This window comes from Nerophis lumbriciformis, linkage group LG19 (genome assembly GCF_033978685.3).
Source record: "Nerophis lumbriciformis linkage group LG19, RoL_Nlum_v2.1, whole genome shotgun sequence".
NCBI classification, from domain to species: Eukaryota; Metazoa; Chordata; class Actinopteri; order Syngnathiformes; family Syngnathidae; genus Nerophis; species Nerophis lumbriciformis.
In genome coordinates this window covers 43,706,625-43,721,256 of record NC_084566.2, presented here as the reverse complement: position 1 = coordinate 43,721,256, position 14,632 = coordinate 43,706,625, and positions in this window count along the sequence as shown.

Below are 14,632 nucleotides of genomic sequence, written 5' to 3'. Positions count from 1 at the left end.
CAAAGGTAAACGGCTGCAACATTGGCTAAAGAAGTTAGCATGCCAACAGCTCGCATATGTCGAGTACCAAGTTGTGAAGTGAACCACTGTAAAAGTAGCTGAACATGTTAGCATGCTAATAATGTTAGCATGTTAAAGTTAGCATGCCTTCAGTTAGCATGTATCAAGTAACAGGATTTGACTCTAAGGTAACGGCTGCAACATTGGCTAAAGAAGTTATAATGCTAATAATGCTAGCATGCTAAAGTTAGCATGTTAACACTTAGCATGTATCAAGTACCAGGATCTTATTCTAAGGTTAACGGTCGAAAAATTGGCTAAATAAGTTATAATGCTAATAATGCTAGCATGCTAAAGTTAGCATGTTAAGACTTAGCATATGTCAAGTACCAGGATCTGACTCTAAGGTAACTAGTGCAACATTGGCTAAAGAAGTTATAATGCTAATAATGCTAGCATGCTAAAGTTAGCATGTTAACGCTTAGCATGTATCAAGTACCAGGATCTTATTCTAAGGTTAACGGTCGAAACATTGGCTAAATAAGTTATAATGCTAATAATGCTAGCATGCCAAAGCTAGCATGTTAACACTTAGCATATGTCAAGTACCAGGATCCGACTCTAAGGTTAACGGCTGCAACATTGGCTAAAGAAGTTAGTATGCTAATAATGCTAGCATGCTTAAGTTAGCATGTTAAGACTTAGCATATGTCAAGTACCAGGATCTGACTCTAAGGTAACTAGTGAAACATTGGCTAAATAAGTTAGTATGCTAATAATGCTAGCATTCCAAAGTTAGCATGTTAGCACTTAGCATGTGTCAAGTACCAGGATCTGACTCTAAGGTAACGGCTGCAACATTGGCTAAAGAAGTTAGCATGCCAACAGATCGCATATGTCAAGTACCAAGTTGTGAAGTGAACCACTGTAAAAGTAGCTGAACAAGTTAGCATGCTAATAATGTTAGCATGTTAAAGTTAGCATGCCTTCAGTTAGCATGTATCAAGTACCAGGATCTGACTCTAAGGAAACGGCTGCAACATTGGCTAAAGAAGTTAGTATGCTAATAATACTAGCATGCCAAAGTTAGCATGTTAACACTTAGCATGTGTCAAGTACCAGGATCTGACTAAGGTAAACGGCTGCAAAATTGGCTAAAGAAGTTAGCATGCCAACAGCTCGCATATGTCGAGTACCAAGTTGTGAAGTGAACCACTGTAAAAGTAGCTGAACATGTTAGGATGCTAATAATGTTAGCATGTTAAAGTTAGCATGCCTTCAGTTAGCATGTATCAAGTACCAGGATCTGACTCTAAGGTAACGGCTGCAACATTGGCTAAATAAGTTATAATGCTAATAATGCTAGCATGCTAAAGTTAGCATGTTAACACTTAGCATATGTCAAGTACCAGGATATGACTCTAAGGTTAGCATCTGCAACATTGGCTAAAGAAGTTAGTACGCTAATAATGCTAGCATGCCAAAGTTAGCATGTTAGCACTTAGCATGTGTCAAGTACCAGAATATGACTCTAAGGTAACGACTGCAAAATTGGCTAAAGAAGTTAGCATGCCAACAGCTCACATATGTCAAGTACCAAGTTGTGAAGTAAACCACTATAAAAGTAGCTGAACAAGTTAGCATGCTAATAATGTTAGCATGTTAAAGTTAGCATGCCTTCAGTTAGCATGTATCAAGTACCAGGATCTGACTCTAAGGTAACGACTGCAACATTGGCTAAAGAAGTTAGCATGCTAATTATGTTAGCATGCTAAAGTTAGCATGTTAAGACTTAGCATATGTCAAGTACCAGGATCTGACTCTAAAGTTAACGACTGCAACATTGGCTGAAGAAGTTAGTATGCTAATAATGCTAGCATGCTAAAGTTAGCATGTTATATATATATATATAATACAGCAACAGGTATAATAAAACAGAGAAGAAGAGTGTCGCTACCTGAGCCGGGAGGAAGACTACACAGGGCGGGAAGGCAGAAGGTCTTACTGGAAACAGGAATCTGGGGGGAAGAACCCGGAGCATGAACCTGAAATCCTGTGTCCTTGAGGAGTCATCAGCCAGTGTCTTCCTGCCCTTACAGGTGTGGTTGACTCGGCCAGGTAATGATGCACACCTGTTGCAATCAGGGAGTGGTTAAGTCTGGAACAGAAACAAAGGGGCGGTAACAAAGAAAAAGTACAAGACACAAAGGAAAAACCAATGAACTGCTCCAACACACTGAACACCAACATGGTCTTCCCGACCAAACATATATATATATATATATATATATATATATATATATATATATATATATATATATATATATATATATATATATATATATATATATATATATATATATATATATATATATATATATATATGTATACTTGCAGTGTGTATATTGTACATATTACATATTGTTATGAAGGTGTCGGTTACCACATTATATATATACTTACATTGTGTATATTGTACATATTACATATTGTTATGAAGGTGTCTGTTACTACATTATATACATACTTACATTGTGTATATTGTACATATTACATATTGTTATGAAGGTGTATGTTACTACATTATATATATACTCGCATTTTGTACACATTACATATTGTTATGAAGGTGTCTGTTACTTCATTATATATATACTTGCAGTGTGTATATTGTACATATTACATATTGTTATGAAGGTGTCTGTTACTACATTATATATATACTTGCAGCGTGAATATTATACATATTACATATTGTTGCGAAGGTGTCTGTTCCTACATTATGTATATACTTGCAATGTGTATATTGTACATATTACATATTGTCATGAAGGTGTCTGTTACTACATTATATATATATACTTGCAGTGTGTATATTGTACATATTACATATTGTTATGAAGGTGTATGTTACTACATTATATATATACTTGCAGTGTGTATATTGTACATATTAAATACTGTTATGAAGGTGTCTGTTACTACATTATATATATACTTGCAGTGTGTATATTGTACATATTACATGTTGTTATGAAGGTGTCTGTTACTACATTATATATATACTTGCAGTGTGTATATTGTACATATTACATATTGTTATGAAGGTGTCTGTTACTAAATTATATATATACTTGCAGTGTGTATATTGTACATATTACATATTGTTATGAAGGTGTATAGTAATACATTATATATATATACTTGCAGTGTGTATATTGTACATATTACATATTGTTATGAAGGTGTCTGTTACTACATTATATATATACTTGCAGTGTGTATATTGTACATATTACGTATTGTTATGAAAATGTCTGTTACTACATTATATATATACTTGCAGTGTGTATATTGTACGTATTACATATTGTTATGAAGGTGTCTGTTACTACATTATACATATACTTGCATTGTGCATATTGTACATATTACATATTGTTATGAAGGTGTATGGTAATACATTATATATATATACTTGCAGTGTTTATATTGTACATATTACATATTGTTTTGAAGGTGTCTGTTACTACATTATATATATACTTGCAGTGTGTATATTGTACATATTACATATTGTTATGAAGGTGTCTGTTACTACATTATATATATACTTGCAGTGTGTATATTGTACATATTACATATTGTTATGAAGGTGTCTGTTACTACATTATATATATACTTGCAGTGTGTATATTGTACATATTACATATTGTTATGAAGGTGTCTGTTACTACATTATATATATACTTGCAGTGTGTATATTGTACATATTACGTATTGTTATGAAAATGTCTGTTACTACATTATATATATACTTGCAGTGTGTATATTGTACGTATTACATATTGTTATGAAGGTGTCTGTTACTACATTATACATATACTTGCATTGTGCATATTGTACATATTACAGATTGTTATGAAGGTGTATGGTAATACATTATATATATATACTTGCAGTGTTTATATTGTACATATTACATATTGTTTTGAAGGTGTCTGTTACTACATTATATATATACTTGCAGTGTGTATATTGTACATATTACATATTGTTATGAAGGTGTCTGTTACTACATTATATATATACTTGCAGTGTGTATATTGTACATATTACATATTGTTATGAAGGTGTCTGTTACTACATTATATATATACTTGCAGTGTGTATATTGTACATATTACATATTGTTATGAAGGTGTCTGTTACTACATTATATATATACTTGCATTGTGTATATTGTACATATTACATATTGTTATGAAGGTGTCTGTTACTACATTATATATATACTTGCAGTGTGTATATTGTACATATTACGTATTGTTATGAAAATGTCTGTTACTACATTATATATATACTTGCAGTGTGTATATTGTACATATTACATATTGTTATGAAGGTGTCTGTTATTACATTATATATATGCTTGCAGTGTGTATATAAAACATTGATAGAGGGTTATGAAGTTGTTTTAGAGACTTTGAATGCTACAACGGTGACTCTATTATCCACTTATTTCTTATCATCTTTAAAATCGTAAAAAAACTAAATGATGTTTACAAAGTACACCAGTAAAGTGACTGATATATTACTAAAACTCTGCACAATTGGTCGAGACAGACGATCGCCCCACAGAGCCTGGTTTCTGTACTAGGTTTCATCCCACCGGGGAGTTTTTCCTTGCCTCCGTCGCCAAAGTTCTTTCTCATGCGGGGTTTCAGTTGGTCCTTTCTTTCTTTCACCCATCCATCCATCCATCCATCTTCTTCCGCTTATCCGAGGTCGGGTCGCGGGGGCAGCAGCCTAAGCAGGGAAGCCCAGACTTCCCTCTCCCCAGCCACTTCGTCCAGCTCCTCCCGGTGGATCCCGAGGCGTTCCCAGGCCAGCCGGGAGACATAGTCTTCCCAACGTGTCCTGGGTCTTCCCCGTGGCCTCCTACCGGTCGGACGTGCCCGAAACACCTCCCGAGGGAGGCGTTCGGGTGGCATCCTGACCAGATGCCCGAACCACCTCATCTGGCTCCTCTCGATATGGAGGAGCAGCGGCTTTACTTTGAGCTCCCCCCGGATGGCAGAGCTTCTCACCCTATCTCTAAGGGAGAGCCCCGCCACCCGGCGGAGGAAACTCATTTCGGCCGCTTGTACCCGTGATCTTGTCCTTTCGGTCATGACCCAAAGCTCATGACCATAGGTCACCCGTTGTTATTTTTATTTTTGTTGCGTTCTTCAAAGGACTGGGACCAGCCAGACAAGCTCTGCGTTCTTCCCAAGCCTTTTGGACGCTTGACCACTCGAGCAAAATGTATGCCGGTGAGGTCTTGACCTGTTCCCCAGAAATACATTGAATCTGAAAGTTAAATACATGATCGGAACACCTTCTTTCATTTGCTTTCTCTTTTACTTTGTGTGGCTTTTGGGGACATTCCAACCAGAAGTAAGCACCAGTTCAAGGGCTGTCGACGGTTAAAGGGGAACTTGTGAAGTCTGAGGGTTTTGTGGAGTTTTCTGATTGTTCCTCTTATTCCTTCTTCTTCTGATCCCTCGTTTCATGGTTGCCAGATCCCAGTGGGGTCTGGTGAAGGGCGGTACCAGGAGGCACACCTGTTTCATATCTGCAACTAGGCCTACTCATGCCAGCTGTGTTCTGGTAGTCAGTCCAGGTTCTTCCCAGCACACGGCAAGAACTACCGGATCTCAGCTCCTCCTCTGAGGCCCGTTATTCTTTTTTCTTTGCAACAAACCCTCTAAGAATTCTTGCTTTTCCACATGATCACTATTGTTTTACTTTTGGACTGTTCTACTGGCCACTGAGCTGCACCGTTTGTTTGGACTCCGACCTACTACTTCGTGGATACCTTGACTTTTTGGAACCTATGTAAGACTTCTGCTACGGCCTGGCATCTTGGGCTCACCGTAACAGAACCAACCCTATTACCGTCATGGAACTAGAAAGTATTAGTCTTTATCACAGGTCTGTGTCTTAGGGTCTAATGTGATTCATTGGAAGTTAGCCATTATTGAGTTTGATGTGGAACAACTACAGAGCTTTGAAACGAACGCCATCAAACCCCTTTTTGGTTGAACTGGATCAAAGATCTGACAAATGAGACCACGCAGGCACACTTGAGGAGCCCAAATACGTGTCCCAGTACTTCTGCCAAGGTAAAGAAAGAATTTCCAAAGTTCTCCCTAGGCTGTGGAGGCGAGGGTGTGATCCCCTTCGCATCCACGCCTGACAATGTGCTTCTCGATGTCACGGCGCGGGCTCGAACCAGCTTTTCTCCGGCAGCTGGGTCTCCGCTGGCAGCGCGCCGAGACATGCCCCTGCTCGCGCTGGCCGCATCACGCCCACATGACGGCAAGGCTGTGGGCGATCAGCAATCAACACACCTGGGACTGATGAGGGCGAGCTGTATTTAGACCAGTGGACCCAAGGATCCTGGCTGGAACTTAGTCTTCTGTACCGTAAGCCAATAACTAACCTTTATGCTCTCCCTCTCTCTCTGCGTTTCCACCTCTGTGTTTCATTGTTCTTCCTTGTCGTCCTCCACAGCAATCTGCCTTCATCCCTGCGGGATCGAGCTGTGCGACTCGACTTCCCTTTTGGACTTTGGACTGCCACCCTCGATCCATCGACCGCTCTCTCGCCCCGGATCATCTGCCTGCCCCACGGACTGCTTTCCTGCCTTGTTCCTTCTCCTCGTTTCAACATTTGGTAAAACACTACACCTAATCACACACCCAGTCTAACACCACACACTCTTGGATTTTGGTCACACTCCATTCTCTAGTCTAGTTTATTTATCGTATTATTGTTGATTATTATATATATTATAATATATATAATAAAAAGGGTGGAGTGCCATCTCCGGGTTGGGGAGGAGACCCTGCCCCAAGTGGAGGAGTTCAAGTACCTCGGAGTCTTGTTCACGAGTGAGGGAAGAGTGGATGGTGAGATCGACAGGCGGATCAGTGCGGCGTCTTCAGTAATGCGGACGCTGTATCGATCCGTTGTGGTGAAGAAGGAGCTGAGCCGGAAGGCAAAGCTCTCAATTTACCGGTCGATCTTCCTTCCCATCCTCACCTATGGTCATGAGCTTTGGGTTATGACCGAAAGGACAAGATCACGGGTACAAGCGGCCCAAATGAGTTTCCTCCGCCGGGTGGCGGGTCCCTCCCTTAGAGATAGGGTGAGATGCTCTGCCATTCGGGGGGAGCTCAAAGTAAAGCCGCTGCTCCTCCACATGGAGAGGAGCCAGATGAGGTGGTTCGGGCATCTGGTCAGGATGCCACCCGAATGCCTCCCTAGGGAAGTGTTTAGGACACGGCCGACCGGTAGGAGGCCACGGGGAAGACCCAGGACACGTTGGGAAGACTATGTCTCCCGGCTAGCTTGGGAGCGCCTCAAGATCCCCTGGGAAGAGCGGGACCAAGTGGCTGTGGAGAGGAAAGTCTGGGCTTATCTACTTAGGCTGCTGCCCCCGTGAACCGACCTCAGATAAACGGAAGAAGATGGATGGATGGATGGAAAATTCATAGAGCTATAACGCCTCCTTGTGTCTGTGCCGTCAACTCCCTCCTCCAACCATAACACTCGGCCCTACGTGCGGTCGATATCCAATGAGGATATGAGAGTCGGTATTGATTGTTATTTCCCGCCATGCAACATTCCGCTCTCTTGCTTTATCAAGGGACTAATTCCTATCATCGACACTGTCATCTCCACGCCGCTACCCGGGACAACGGCTAATGAGTAAGCGAGGAATGAATAATCCGGTGAGGTGTACAAAACAGGTTGCCACGGGATATTAACGATGCCGCTGGGATGTTGTGCTAATAACGTTTCAGTATTACCACGGTCAGTAACGATGCATTTTAACCCCAGTGCTGTCCAGACGTCGTTTCTACGGACATGCTGGGACTTTTTATCCGGACTTAATTTCAGTCCACAAGAAATACTCCAATCACAGGGACTTGGGTTTCTAGTTCTATGAGCAAGAACATGAAGAACTAGGCTAGATGTTGACTAGGCAGAGTGAAGATTGTCAAATATAATACAATAATAATAAGCAACAGCCTTCTTTGAAAACAGATTCAACCATCTGGGGATTACTTAGTTTAATAGCCAGGGAGCAGCTAAAGGACAAAAAAGTCTTAAGATCCATCCATCCATCTTCTTCCGCTTATCTGAGGTCGGGTCGCGGGGGCAGCAGCCTAAGCAGGGAAGCCCAGACTTCCCTCTCCCCAGCCACTTCGTCCAGCTCCTCCCGGGGGATCCCGAGGCGTTCCCAGGCCAGCCGGGAGACATAGTCTTCCCAACGTGTCCTGGGTCTTCCCCATGGCCTCCTACCGGTTGGACGTGCCCTAAACACCTCCCTAGGGAGGCATTCGGGTGGCATCCTGACCAGACGCCTGAACCACCTCATCTGGCTCCTCTCGATGTGGAGGAGCAGCGGCTTTACTTTGAGCTCCCGTCGGATGACAGAGCTTCTCACCCTATCTCTAAGGGAGAGCCCCGCCACCCGGCGGAGGAAACTCATTTTGTCCGCTTGTACCCGTGATCTTGTCCTTTCGGTCATAACCCAAAGCTCATGACCATAGGTGAGGATGGGAACGTAGATCGACCGGTAAATTGAGAGCTTTGCCTTCCGGCTCAGCTCCTTCTTCACCACAACGGATCGATACAGAGTCCGCATTACTGAAGACGGCGCACCGATCCGCCTGTCGATCGAAGGGACGGCGTGGCGCAGTGGAAGAGTGGCCGTGCGCCACCCGAGGGTCCCTGGTTCAATCCCCACCTAGTACCAACCTCGTCATGTCCGTTGTGTCCTGAGCAAGACACTTCACCCTTGCTCCTGATGGGTGCTGGTTAGCGCCTTGCATGGCAGCTCCCTCCATCAGTGTGTGAATGTGTGTGTGAATGGGTAAATGTGGAAGTAGTGTCAAAGCGCTTTGAGCACCTTGAAGGTAGACAAGCGCTATACAAGTACAACCCATTTATCATTTAATTATCATTTAAGACGCCGCACTGATCCGTCTGTCGATCTCACGATCCACTCTTCCCTCACTCGTGAACAAGACTCCAAGGTACTTGAACTCCACCCTTTTCCGGGCGAGAACCATGGACTCGGACTTGGAGGTGCTGATTCCCATCCCAGTCGCTTCACACTCGGCTGCGAACCGATCCGGTGAGAGCTGAAGATCCTGGCCAGATGAAGCCATCAGCACCACATCATCTGCCAAAAGCAGAGACCTAATCCTGCAGCCACCAAACCAGATCCCCTCAACGCCTTGACTGCGCCTAGAAATTCTGTCCATAAAAGTTCAGAACAGAATCGGTGACAAAGGGCAGCCTTGGCGGAGTCCAACCCTCACTGGAAACGTGTCCGACTTACTGCCGGCAATGCGGACCAAGCTCTGACACTGATCATACAGGGAGCGGTATATGCCGTGAGCTCTTATTTTGAAGGCGCTAAGAGCGGAAGTGATGTCCCGTTGCGGAGGTTTTTGAAAGAAGGTAAATAAAGTGGTCCTCGTGTAAACTGGAGCCTCCGTGTTTGTTATTTTGTAGTTTCATACAGTATAGGCCACATTTATAAACCCTCGGTTACACTTTTTTAAATAGATTCAATCTTGCACGTGGAAAGTTGAAGTGAGGGCTTTAGTTGCGGCGCATGGACTTCATTTATAAGTAAAGGTAAGACCATAATAATGTTTTTTTTTATTAAATGTGCTTTTTTGTGTGCTACAGTTTGTATGTGTAAAGTTAAAGTTAAGTTAAAGTAGCAATGATTGTCACACACACACTAGGTGTGGTGAAATGTGTCCTCTGCATTTGACCCATCCCCTTGATCACCCCCTGGGAGGTGAGGGGAGCAGTGGGCAGCAGCGGCGCCGCGCCCGGGAATAATTGTTGGTGATTTAACCCCCAATTCCAAGCCTTGATGCTGAGTGCCAAGCAGGGAAGAATGCTGGTATGAGCTTTTAAACATAACCCGTTAACTGCTGCCAATCAAATGGTGAATAAGATACTCTTTAGGGTTCATATGTTTGTAAATCTGACTGTGATGAAGTCAGTGCCTCACCAGCCATCAACCTCACCGCACGTCGCTTCTTTCTTAACACTTTTCTCACAAACAGTTTCCTCTCGCTCTTATTGTCGCCTTTCCGACTCAGTCCCTTTTATTGTCTTTAGGCCACTAGGATCAGTACAAAACCTCAACATTTTGCGTGGAGTTCTCCGAGGCGCAAGAGTTATTGAGGCTAATCCATGTTGTGTTGGTATCGATCCTGACCACCGAGCAGACCTCGGTTCAGGTGGGCAGGGTTGGCGGTTCAGGAAAATATGGACCACCACTTCTTGTGCTAATGCATGCATGTGTCGGGTGGGTTAGAGATATTTGTGGGCACGTCTTTTTTAGACGCCATTCGTGCAGACGCCCTCCCTCTGACATTTCCTTTCCGTGCGTGGGCAGCCTGCACAGGCTCGTAGGAAATGCAGTTTAAAAATAATATAAATGTGTTTAAAAATGACACGATTACTGCATGTGGACAAGTAAATGTGTTATAATAATGTATAGTAAAATAACATATGTTGTGAGGGTATTATTAATGCAAGACGGTACCTCAACGTACAAGTTAAATTGGTTTCCGTGGCAGCGCTCTTAACTCAAAAGACTTGTATCTCAAATCAACGTCTCCCGTTGGAACGAAATTCAATCAATTTATTCATTGATTGATCCCCCTACTGAAAAAAAATGCATAATTTAACCATTTAACATGCCTTTTAAAATGAAAAAACATGGGAAACTGACAAAGCTTAACCTATTTTTACCATAACAATCTACAAGGTTAATATAGTTGGCTTTAGTTTAATTTTGTATTTCAAGTTATCATGACATATATGTATTGTTGCATTTGAAACAATTGTATTGTTGATTATAGAGGTCATTATTGTTGTTATTCATTATCAATAGTGTTATTTCTATTGGTTTTTGTATTGATCCATTTGTAGTGTAATAATGTTCATTGTCATTTCTGTATTATTAATATTTATTTCACTAACTGCTTCTTTGATATCACTTTTACTATCATATTTGTACATATCCTATTTGTTAATGCTGTTGTTGTTGTTTTTGTTGATGTTGTTGTCTAAACACATACTTGCCAACCCTCCCGAATTTTCCGGGAGACTCCCGAAATTCAGCGCCTCTCCCGAAAACCTCCCGGGACAAATATTCTCCCGAAAATCTCCCGATTTTCAGCCGGACCTGAATGAGGACATCCTTTTTTCATGACGGGGGAACAACAGGGTGACAAGAACTAAATCATCCAGACCAGAGATAAATTGTATTATTATGTTTATCTTACCTAAAAATAAATATATTTATTAATTAAAAAACAAAAAAAAACAAAATACATTTTTACTATATTTTGCTAAAAACATCAAAATTAATTGTATTTTTATTTGTATTTTTTTCTGACTCCTTATTAACTCTAAGGGTTCTTACTGGAACCCTTAGAGTTAGTGAGAACCCTTTTGAAACCAATTATTCAGAAAAGGGGTTTTAAAGGGTTCTCTGGATCAAAATGGTTCTTACTGGAACCATTAGCGTTACCAAGAACCCTTGAAAAACCCTTTCTTCGGGAAAGGGTTTTTCAGAAGCAAATGGTTCCAGTTTGAACCTCAGCCCTTGTAGAAGAACCCTTTTAGAACCCTTATTTCTAAGAGTGTACTTGACATTAGTTTTGGATGATACCACACATTTAGGTATGGATCCGATACCAAGTAGTTGCAGGATCATACAATAAAATATAATACCTAATAAACCAATAATAATATGGTTAAAAAATACTGATGTAAAGGGTAGGTGTCGCCCTGTTTTCTGTTTCAACATGTTCTATGTACACTGCGAGAGGCAATGATGAGAGATATAGCAGATTAGTCTCGCTTAACAAGTGGCTGGCTAGCTTCTGTAGACAACAGGGACTAACGTTTATTGATAATTGGCCCTCTTTCTGGGGCAAACCAGGCTTGCTGATGAGGGACGGCCTTCACCCTAACCAGGAAGGCGCCATCATCCTGTCTAAGAATATAGACTACTGTTTAAGTCACATTTGACTAACTACACTAGAGCAAGCCCGGTCACAGGCAATTACAGAGCCTGCTAGTCCGGGTGAGGAGTCAGTTAAGCTAGAACTAGCCAGCACCAGGCTGGATAATTCCTGTACGCATAGCAATTTTCTTAGAATAACACACAACTCACATAATGTGTTTTCTGTTGTGAATGTGTCCGGGGTAGATATGCATTCTACTGAGGTGGCAAATCATGATGCGTTCAGTCGATCGCAGCATCAAGCAAACAATCTGAAAATTCCCGTCGTATCAATTCCTAGATATGGTCGAAACTATTTAAAGTGCACTACGTATAATAAACGCAACATTATTAATATTTCTACTACGGATAATTTAAACAAAAACTCGTCAAAACAGCCCAATACTTATAATATGGGCTTTTTAAACATAAGATCATTGTCTCCCAAAACGTTATTAGTTAATGAGGTCATTAGAGACAACAATCTTAACGTCATTGGTCTTAGCGAAACCTGGCTCAAACCAGACAAATTTTTTGCGCTAAATGAGGCATCTCCTCCTAACTATACGAATGCGCATATTGCCCGTCCCCTTAAAAGGGGTGGGGGGGTCGCACTAATATACAATGAAAACTTTAACCTTACCCCTAACCTAAATAATAAATACAAATCGTTTGAGGTGCTTACTATGAGGTCTGTCGCACCGCTGCCTCTCGATATGGCTGTTATCTACCGCCCCCCAGGGCCCTACTCGGACTTTATTAATGAATTCTCAGAGTTCGTTGCTGATCTAGTGACGCACGCAGACAATATAATCATAATGGGGGACTTTAATATCCATATGAATACCCCATCGGACCCTCAGTGCGTGGCGCTCCAGACTATAATTGATAGCTGTGGTCTTACACAAATAATAAATGAACCTACGCATCGCAACGGCAATACGATAGATCTAGTGCTGGTCAGGGGTGTCACCACCTCCAAAGTTATGGTACTCCCGTATACTAAAGTAATGTCCGATCATTACCTTATAAAATTCGAAGTTCTGACTCATTGTCAACAAACTAATAATAATAATAACTGCTATAGCAGCCGCAACATTAATGCTGCCACAACGATGACTCTTGCTGACCTACTGCCTTCGGTAATGGCACCATTCCCAAATTATGTCGGCTCTATTGATAACCTCACTAACAACTTTGACAATGCCCTGCGCAAAACCATTGATAGTATAGCACCGCTAAAACAAAAAAGGGCCCCTAAAAGGCGCACCCCATGGTTTACAGAGGAAACCAGAGCTCATAAATTATCATGTAGAAAGTTGGAACGCAAATGGCGCGCGACCAAGCTTGAGGTTTTCCATCAAGCATGGAGTGATAGTTTAATATCGTATAAACGCATGCTTACCTTAGCTAAAGCTAAATATTACTCAAATCTCATCCGCCTCAACAAAAACGACCCTAAATTTTTGTTTAGTACAGTAGCATCGCTAACCCAACAAGGGACTCCTCCCAATAGCTCCACCCACTCGGCAGATGACTTTATGAATTTCTTTAATAAGAAAATTGAACTCATTAGAAAGGAGATTAAAGACAACGCATCCAAGCTACAACTGGGTTCTATGAACACAGATACAACTGTATCTACGACGGATACTGCAATACAAAATAGTCTCTCTCTTTTTGATGAAATAACATTAGAGGAACTATTACAGCGTGTAAGTGGGATAAAACAAACAACATGTTTACTTGACCCACTTCCTGGGAAACTTATCAAGGAGCTTTTTGTATTATTAGGTCCATCAGTGCTAAATATTATAAACTTATCACTTTCCTCTGGCACTGTTCCCCTAGCATTCAAGAAAGCGGTTATTCATCCTCTGCTCAAAAGACCTAACCTTGATCCTGACCTCATGGTAAACTACCGACCGGTGTCCCACCTTCCCTTTATTTCCAAAATCCTCGAAAAAATTGTCGCACAGCAGCTAAATGAACACTTAGTGTCTAACAATCTCTGTGAACCTTTTCAATCCGGTTTCAGGGCAAATCACTCTACGGAGACAGCCCTCGCAAAAAATGACTAATGATCTACTGCTAACCATGGATGTCATCTATGTTGCTGCTTCTTGATCTTAGCGCTGCTTTCGATACCGTCGATCATAATATTTTATTAGAGCGTATCAAAACACGTATTGGTATGTCAGACTTAGCCTTGTCGTGGTTTAACTCTTATCTTACTGACAGGATGCAATGCGTCTCCCATAATAATGTGACCTCGGACTATGTTAAGGTAACGTGCGGAGTTCCTCAGGGTTCGGTTCTTGGCCCTGCACTCTTTAGTATATACATGCTGCCGCTAGGCGACATCATACGCAAATACGGTGTTAGCTTTCATTGCTATGCTGATGACAGCCAACTCTACATGCCCCTAAAGCTGACCAACACGCCGGATTGTAGTCAGCTGGAGGCGTGTCTTAATGAAATTAAACAATGGATGTCCGCTAACTTCTTGCAACTCAACGCCAAGAAAACGGA